We start from the raw sequence: 9,909 nt of genomic DNA, 5'->3' as shown, positions 1-9,909 counted from the left end.
TACTCGAGCATACAACATTATATCATTTGAATTGACAAGTGTCATCCTCTTGTTCACATTATTGTGGAAATCCATCCATTTGGAATTCTCGATGAACTGTCGCTAAGCCCATCAGCCACCTCCTCATCCTCTCCTTGGTTTAATGATGAACTATTATTTCAGGAACCCGCTCACATAGTTCATTTCCCGAGAATCTTGCAATGTCATTTCATCGATTTGTGTTGCACCTTTTCTTCTCGGACATCCTGAGTCTGAGCTATCATAACACCAATCGGATCTGAATCTCGGTCAGATATGATGGTTGGGACAACTTTCCAGGAGTTATGATGTTCGTCCTTTGATGACCCGGTAATATGATGTCATGCCTAGCACCCCTGCCTGGAGGACCCATCATTATAATTTCTTTTGGAAGGATAACCATTCTTCCTGGAGGAAATTGTAGGACTTCTTTTATAAGTTGCTCCTGATGGATCATTTGTGTATCCAAAGTCCGGCCCATGATTGAAACACCATATCATTGCTACCTCCAAGCATGACTATGATACCCCGCTCATCAACAAGAACATTGCAGGCGTGATGCTAAATGTTTCTTGGTTAGTTATCCAAACACCGTTGTATGGGTAACGTGTTGATTAATCCTTGCCTCTTATCTGAATGGTTGGGTACTTGCTCTTCTACCCTAATGCCATGTTCTGCTTGTACATGGGAAGGATATACTCCTAATAATTGTGTGTAAACACAATTTTCCTTTCCATTGTTCTGTTTAATCTGATAATCGCGTTTTCCTTTCCATTCTTTTGTTTAACCCTTCTTGAATCTGACTTAACTGAGCAGAGATAATTCCATGCTTAGGTAGGCACCTTGTTGTACCACTCTGTCTGTAAGACCCTGTTACTATTGTTGATGACCTTCCGGTAACCACCGATGGGTGATAACTTTGCCAATTGGTTCGCCTAGTTCAACAAGCAGGAAAATTGCTCTGTTTGTTCCTCGTCCTTGGTACAAACTTTGTTCCCGGCTTAGCTGACAAGCTATTCATGGACAAGTCTACCTGTCGCGGCTGTGCAAGATGTCACCACCCTTCCTACTTTTAACCCACATGGTGGGCCCATAACCCACAGTTCCAAAGGATCGACACCTGACTCTCATGTACATCATTGTTCCCAAGGTTATTCCTCACACTTGGCTTTGTATGAAATTCATGGGCCATCGTCCTAGTGATCTATTCTGGTAACAGACGCAATACTCAATCTCGTTGCTCTGGACCCCTTTCGCATGGCCTTTCAGACATCGAATGATTGCCTATGCGCTTGAAACTTCTATTTTTGTACCTTCTTACTTTGCTCTCGATAATTTCTTAAGTTTCAATTCGAGAGTTACTTTCCGCCACCTTCCCCGATGTTATCGACAAGATAGTCAACCTTACAGAGATCCGTTCTCCCGGAATATCCACCCTTTATTCTTTTGTAAGTACGATGGAGTTCCTGAAGGAGTGATGATGACTTCATCAGGATGACCTGAATCAGAGAAATGAAGACATCAATGTAATGGATCGACCTCTTCGAGAAGAGCAACCAAAGACGAGAAGATTCATTAGGATTTTGTAACCAGACATTTCCCCCTAGTCCCCCTCTTAAATCTCGGGACGAGATTTCTTGTAGTGGAGGAGATTTGTGACGACCGGATAATTAAGCTACAGTAATCCCACGCTAATGATGCCATGTCACCACGGTCACTATTGTTAACCTCGCGATGATTCAAAACCGTTTCAAAATTCAAATTCAAATTAATGTCAACAATAAAAGTTTTCAAAAGTTAAAACAAAAATGTTCGGGAGGTGCCATAATTTGCATATGTAAATATGGTGCAATAAACACATTTTTATAGAATGCCAAGATATTTTATACTGGATGGAAACAAGAAAACAATTAGATAAAAAGAAAAAAAGCAGAACCTAACTAAACAAAAAAAAGCCTGCCCCCCCCACTAGGCCTCGGCCCAGCTGGCCATCGAGCCAACCAGGCCGGCCCACCCGCGCGTACTAACCCCCCACCCCGGTCAAACCCTATCCCACCGACACCCCCACTCCCCCACTCGCTAGCCTCTCCCTCTCCCCCCTCTCCTCTCGATCCCATCTGGATCGGGGAGGGGCCCGACCCCGACGTGGCCCGCGCCCGTCCCGCCGTCATCGCGCCGACGCCACCCAGATCGCCCCCCATCGGGCCAACCAGGCCTTGCCTTTTCGATCGTTATTGCTTTTGTGCTAGCCTTCTTAAGGCAAACTTGTCTAACTTATGTATGTACTCAGATATTATAGCTTTCGCTGACTCTTGTGTATTCGAGCTTACGTATTCGAGCCCTCGAGGCCCCTGGCTTGTAATATAAAGCTTCTATTATTTTAATTTGTGTCTAGAGTTGTGTTGTGATATCTTCCCATGAGTCCCTGATCTTGATCGTACATATTTGCGTGCATGATTAGTGTACGATTGAATCGGGGAGGTATAAACTGCCGCCATTGTACGGTTTTTTAGAAACCAATCAGTTTTTTTAGAAAACCTAGATCTGTTTTTTTATTAGATCGGTTCGTTTTTTTGGTTTAGTTAAACAACGGGCGTTCGTTCGTACGTTCGTTTTAACGAACGATGTTCACCCATTAGCCGCAGACAGCGAACGTTCATTCCTTAGCCTGTTCGTCAGTTTTTCTTTTTCCAGGGTTTTTCCATGATTATTTTTTGATCGTGATTTCTGCCCGGATCTTCATTTTAGTTTATCTTTTCGCTCGTTTATCGGTATCTAGTGATTCAAGCGCCTAGATCTTCGTCTTGAAGCCCTCTTTCTGTTGAATCATCTTGAACAAGATTTTGGTACTGTAAAATTTGACTTTAGTTCAGATTAGTAAACAGATCTTGTTTCTTTCGCAGTTTGAGTTTCGTTGCTCCGTTTGATTTGATTGTTTTTGCAAACCGGAGTTCTTCAGTTGAACTTTCTGGTTAGATCTCTTATTTGAGTTTTCCCCATGCTTATAGTTGAGTGCTTATTGTATGATATTGTTTGTTTGCGATAGAGTACCCGCAGTGCGAAGCATGCTACTACGAGTCTCTAGGTTTTGCGGATCATCAGCAAGGCAAGTAACACTTTGATCATACCTCTTTACTACCCAGTTTTTATGCATTAGATCAACCCTCAAACATTGCATGGTTAGAATCTGATTAACATGTGGGTTTGGGGAAGTAGATGATGAGGTAGAACCTATTGCCCTGTTTATTATCAAACCTTCTGGAGTTATTTTTACGTTATGCTTATATTGCTATGCTATGCTCATAGACGTGGTTTGGGTGAGTGTATCCATGACAGATGTGAGTATTGTTAATTAATAGCTAATTTAAGGTGGCTACTTAAATACACATCTAGGTGGATTGCTTGAGGCACCCTGGAGTACCCAATGGTTGTCAGGGCACCTGGAGAATCCAGTGTTGTCCTAGGATATCCCGGAGTACCTGTGTGATCATCCTACGGTCCGCCACCCAGGCTCAAAGGGATCATAAGATTATTCATGCTAGAAACTTCCGTGTGCAGCCACAAGCCAATATGGGCTCTAGCATAGTTGAGTAAGCTGTGTGAAGCTCTTCAAGAGGTAGACTAGGAGATGTAGTGGGTTGTAGGTGGTACTGTCTACCCAGAGTAGAGAGTTAATGCTTCAGAAAGACTATGTCTCGAATCTCTGACCATGGATGTGTTCGAGTCTTGTGGGGAAAAGTGCACAAACCTCTGCAGAGTGTATAAACTAATCATGGTTAGCCGTGTCCTCGGTTATGGACATCTTGAGTATCTGGTTCTTGGATTATCATGTTGATCTCATCACGTTACTTAAATAATTTGTTGGGTTATAATTATTACTTTGTGATTGAGTTGGAGGAACCTTCCCAATGTTTTCAACAAACTTTGTAGCTAAATAAAATGTATTCCTTTGTTGTAGGGAAAAATTGGCTTTATGCAAAACTATTAACCATAGAGCTTTCCACCAGCCATATATGCATGTAGTGATAGCAATTATTCTGTTCATTACTCTATGTGTTACATTGCTAGCATATTCCACGTGCTGACCCATTTCGGGCTGCAAAATTTCATGTTGCAGACTTTTCAGATGACGAGTAAAGTGCCATAGGTCTTTGTCATTCACTCAGCTATGCCGTTGGAATTGATGGACTCACTTTATCTCCCAAGCCTTCCGTTGTTATCATTTCCAGATGGCCTTAAGCCATATTATTGTAATAAGTTCTCTTTTGAGACATTCGATGTAATAAGTGTGTGATTGAAACCCTGTTATAATTCCTCAAGTATTGTGCGTGTCAGCATTACCGATCCAGGGATGACACTGATGCACAGAGACTAGACTGTTTGAGGTCTGGTCGCTACATTATAGATCTGAAAATAAAATATTGCAAAATAGGATATCGAAAACAAATATGATGGAAAATAGACCCGGGGGTCATAGGTTTCACTAGAGGCTTCTCTCTTGCAGGCAAATAATATGGTGGGTGAACAAATTATTGTCAAGCCATCGATAGAAACGTGCAAAGTTATGACGATATCCAAGGCAATGATTATGCATATAGGCATCATGTCTGTGTCAAGTAGACTGACTCCTGCCTACATCTACTACTATCACTACTAGAAAAAGGGCTATAGATGGGATTGACACTAATGGCGCACCAGACAAGTGATGCGCCATTAGTATATACTAATGGCGCACCACCTTCTGATGCGCCATTAGAGTTGAAACTACTAATGGCGCACCATGTCCATGGTGCGCCATTAGTTCAAAAAAAAAATTTGAACTAGTGCGCCTATCCAAACATACTAATGGCGCATCCATAGTAAGTGCGCCATTACTAGTTGTAACTAGTAATGACGCACCAGCCAGAAAGTGCACCACTAATGTTATTTTTTTTATTATTTTTTTATTCCTTTTTTTGCAAAAGTACTAATGGCGCACTCACACGCGGTGCGCCATTACTAGACTCATCGAAAACTCAGGCACGTCGACTACGCACACCCTCCTGCTCGCGCGAGGTCAAAAGGTGCCTTCGACTCTCTCTGACCGGTAGGCCCATCATCATCATCGCAGAAACAGGCAAAAAGGATCTAGTAGCAGTATCACTCCCACATTTCCGTCAGTTCAGGTCACCGCACCGCACCACCACCGGTAGCCATGGGACCCACAGGTCAGTCTCGCACCCTCTTGCTTCTGCTCCTCGCCGCCACCGCTGCCGCCGCCGCCGCCGCGCCAGAGCACGAATCCTTGCTCCGCCTCCCCTCCTCGGCGCGCTCCCTCGCCCCGAAGACCCCCCGCTCCACCGGCGCCGACCTCATCCGCGCCCTCAACCTCCACCCCCGCGACGCCTTCCCCCGCCGCCCCGGCGGCGTCGGCATCGGCGGCAGCGATGCTCTCCCGGCCGGAACCCTCGTCGAGAGGCCGATCCGCCTCGCGTCTCTGGTGGCCAGAGACGACGGCGGCCGCGGCACGTCGGTGAGCAACCTCGGGCACCACGCCGGGTACTACCGCCTCCCCACCACTCACGACGCCAGGTGAGCGGAGCTCACTCCTCCCGTCTCATGCCGCGTCTGACGTGAGGATCCAGTTCCCGTGTCTTGACATCTGCCACTTTTGCGCACCGTGTAGGCTCTTCTACTTCTTCTTCGAATCCAGGCAGCACAAGAAGGAGGACCCCGTGGTGATCTGGCTGACGGGAGGGCCCGGCTGCAGCAGCGAGCTAGCCCTTGCTGTTAATTTTTCAGGGTTTTGCAATTGGTAACGGACTTACAGATCCAGCGATACAGTACAAGGCATACACCGATTATGAATTGGATATGGGTTTAATCACACAGTCAGAATTTACCAAGATTAATAAAATAGTTCCTGCTTGTGAATTTGCTGTCAAGCTGTGCGGTAATTATTCCTGGACTCATTGTTTGCTTGTGTGTAATAAATCTGTACCATTCGTCAATTGGTCTCTTGGAGACTGTCTTCATTAACATCATTGCTTTGTTGTGCCAATTTGTTCATCGAAGTAAGAAAAGGCATAAGCCCAACTCTGATATACCTCACTTGATTTTGTCTTTTGTTTCAGGTACCTCTGGCACTGTATCTTGCTTTGCTGCCTATTTTGTTTGCAATACAATATTCAGTTCCATCAGGTTGATAATCGGGAACAAAAATGTAGGGTGGAATACAAAAGTTTATTTGGTTTTTCCTCATTTTTTGAAGTTTTCTGATTGATCACCTCATCTTTGCAGTATTATGACGTCAGGAAGCCATGAGTGGGGAGCCTATGCTATGATTTTTCTAACTTGGAGAAGTTTCTCAATCTGAAATCTGTCAGACAGAGCCTAGGCGTTGGAGACATAGAGTTTGTTTCCTGCAGCCCGACCGTCTATCAGGCTATGCTCTTAGATTGGATGAGGAACCTTGAAGTTGGGATCCCTGAACTCCTTGAGAACGACATCAAAGTGCTGATTTATGCTGGAGAGTATGATCTCATATGCAACTGGCTAGGTGAGTGTCTTACAACTTGCAACAGAAAACTCTTGAAAATTGTATGCTATAATTTGCTTCTGTTTTGTCCATACCACATATCATCTGAGATTCTTCACTCTTAGAATCACATTGCCACACTTTTGTCATGTGATACTTGTGCTATGCTTCCTTACAATTGTGATTCGTGCAAGAGATCCATTAAGAATTTAATGGGCTTTAATATGCATTCATATAGCTTGAATCTTGATCGGTTCTGTAGTATGGAAATCGTATTGGAAGCACAGTTTAGAAATATATGTTGTCACACATTTGAATAACGCAAGGCATAATTGACCTAGTAGAGGTCATCTATACTTGTCAAATCACAGAAAAGGATAAAATCTACCTTCAATGCTTTTCATGCTGTGTTGTACATAACGGCAAACTGTATAACAAGTGCATGAAATAAGTAGGACAATATACGGTTCAAAATAAATATGCTCCGCTATTGGTTTTCTTGATTCTGGCTTTGTTTTCCTGATGACATACATATATAATCTACTGGTGACTTGGGCAGGAAACTCAAGATGGGTAGACTCTATGGAATGGTCTGGAAAGAAAGCCTTCATGTCCTCGGTGGAGAAACCCTTCACGGTTGATGGAAAAGAAGCCGGCATTCTAAAAAGCCACGGCCCTTTGAGTTTTTTGAAGGTATGCAAATGCAAAGCTGACCCCCTTACCAACAGTCAGTTCTGGAACAAACAATAACCAGGCCTTTACTCAAGAGATTATCTGTCAATACAGTAGAGCAGAGTGTTATAAGGGCAAATGCCTGTTGCGTATTGTGCCGCGCTACATCAGTTTGGATTTTACTGTGAAACTAACTAGAGATGTTTTTGGCACTATGATCAGGTCCACGATTCTGGTCACATGGTACCCATGGATCAACCGAAGGCCGCCTTGGAGATGCTCAAGAGGTGGATGTCAGGAAACCTTTCAGACGCCTCCCCGAGCTCTCAGAGGCTCGACTTTGCCATATAATCCATCCTTGCGCTGGCTACGCACGCACATGCCTTGGGATGATCTTAGGTGATGGGAAGCTCGTCGGCGACCGTGCATACGCTATTTCCCTTGTACGGTGCTCGAGGTTGATGAGCGTGTAATAAAAGGCTTTCATAGGATTGCTGGGGCAATGCGAATGCCGAATGTATCACGAAGATTATCGCCAATGAGTGACATCTGGACTACTTTATGCATTCCCTTATGCCTCCTTTGGTTCGCAAGATTCTAGAAAAGAACATACTAGAAAATTGATAGGAATGCATGTGTAAATTAGAGGGTTAGAAAAACGCAGAAATTTTGCAAAGTTGGGTCTTTGGTTCATAGGAATTTGAAAAACACAGGAATCCTGATAAACAAAGTCAAACAATAAAAGGTACTCCCTCTGTTCACTTTTATAAGACCTCGAAGACATTAGTATGAAAGGCTAGTCATAGTGGAAGTAAGGGCCTGTATAAAACAGAAAACTATGTAACCTGTGCAAAAAACAGAAAATAAAAAATAAAAAAAACCTAATATTCATACTAATGGCGCATCACATGACAGTGCACCATTAGTATGACAAAGCATACTAATGGCGCATCACTGGACAGTGCGCCATTAGTATGCCGCGGTCACTAATGGCGCATCCCATTGTAGTGCGCCATTAGTATGCCAAAGCACCGGGGTATACATGGCCCCTGGGAGGCATACTAATGGCGCACCCTGGCCTATACTAATGGCGCACCAGTGGTGCGCCATTAGTATACCAGATACTAATGGCGCACCAGTGGTGCGCCACTAGTAAAAATTACTAATGGCGTGCTAGTAATGGCGCACCACTGATGCGCCATTAATGGCCAAATTAGGTGCGCCATTAGTAGGGGTTTTTCTAGTAGTGTATTACTCCACACATCAACCGCTTTCCAGCATGCATCTAGAGTATTAAGTTCATTAAGAATAGAGTAACACCTTAAGTAAGATGAGATGATGCAGAGGAATTAACTCAAGCAATATGATGAAAACCATATCTTTTTATCCTCGATGGCAACAATTCAATACGTGTCTTGCTACCCCTACTTTGTCACTGGGTGAAATCACGCAAGATTGAACCCAAAGCTAAGCACCTCTCCTGTTGCAAGAAAAACCAATCTAGTTGGCCAAACCAAACCGATAATTCGAAGAGAAATACAAAGATATTAAATCATGCATATAAGAATTCAAAAAAGATTCAAATAATATTCATAGATAAGCTGATCATAAATCCACAATTCATTGGATCTCAACAAACACACTGCAAAACAAGATTACATAGATCTCCAATAACATCATGGAGAACATGGTATTGAGAATAAAAGAGAGAGAAGAAGCCATCAAGCTACTAGCTATGCACCCGTAGGTCTGAGGTAGACTACTCACGCTTCATCGGAAGGGCAATAGGGTTGATGTAGATGCCTTCCGTGATCGAATCCCCCTCCGGCATGATGCCGGAAAAGGCCCCAAGATGGGATCTCACGAGAACAGAAGGTTCGGCGGCGGAAAAGTATTTTGGTGGCTCTCCATGAGGGTTCTAGAATATTTGTGAATATATAGGACGAAGAGGTAGGTCAGGGGACTCCCGAGGGGGCCACAAGGCAGGGGGCACCCCCCTAGGGCGCACCCTCCACCCTTGCCGCTTCCTCGTGGGTCTTTTGGCTTGGACTCCATTTGATATTACTTTTCTGCGAAACTCAAAAATAAGGGGAAAAACAAAAGGTGGCATTGGGCTCTAGGTTAATACGTTAGTCCCAAAAAAATATAAAATGGCATAATAATGCATATAAAACATCCAAAACAGATAATATAATAGCATGGAACAATCAAAAATTATAGATACGTTGGAGACGTGTCAGAGAGCGAACCACCAAAAACAGAGTGAGGGCCACAATCCCAAATTGAGTGCCTCCACGATGAGCGACAAGAAAAACCTAGTGCTTTTAGCCACCAAAAAAGAGATGAGAGAAGTGTGTGAGAACCCCTCGAGTATCATCACTATGCACTATTGTGCAAGGATGAAGTGCCAAAGACTAACACCTCTCACCCTCTACCCTTAGTGTTGTCTAATATCTTGCAGGAATTCAAGGATGTCTTCCCCGATGAGCTACCTCCGGGACTACCTCCACTACGAGGCATCGAACATTGAATCGACCTCATCCCCGGTGCATCGCTACCTAACAAGGAACCCTACCGTGTCAACCCCGAAGAAACTAAAGAAATCCAAAGGCAAGTACAACAACTCATTGGCAATGGACATGTACGTGAAAGCTTAAGTCCTTGTGCCGTACCGGTCATACTAGTGCCTAAGAAACACAGTA

General features: G+C 43.9%; 1 pseudogene; it reads left to right on the top strand.

The window, feature by feature from the left end:
* The first annotated feature begins 5,183 nt into the window (after positions 1-5,183).
* LOC119333754 lies at positions 5,184-7,696 on the top strand (annotated as a pseudogene).
* Positions 7,697-9,909: the final 2,213 nt, after the last annotated feature.

The sequence above is a fragment of the Triticum dicoccoides genome, chromosome 1B (genome assembly GCF_002162155.2).
Source record: "Triticum dicoccoides isolate Atlit2015 ecotype Zavitan chromosome 1B, WEW_v2.0, whole genome shotgun sequence".
In the NCBI taxonomy this organism is placed as follows: domain Eukaryota; kingdom Viridiplantae; phylum Streptophyta; class Magnoliopsida; order Poales; family Poaceae; genus Triticum; species Triticum dicoccoides.
Note: the sequence above shows the minus strand (reverse complement) of the source record. Positions and strands in the feature narration are given on the sequence as shown.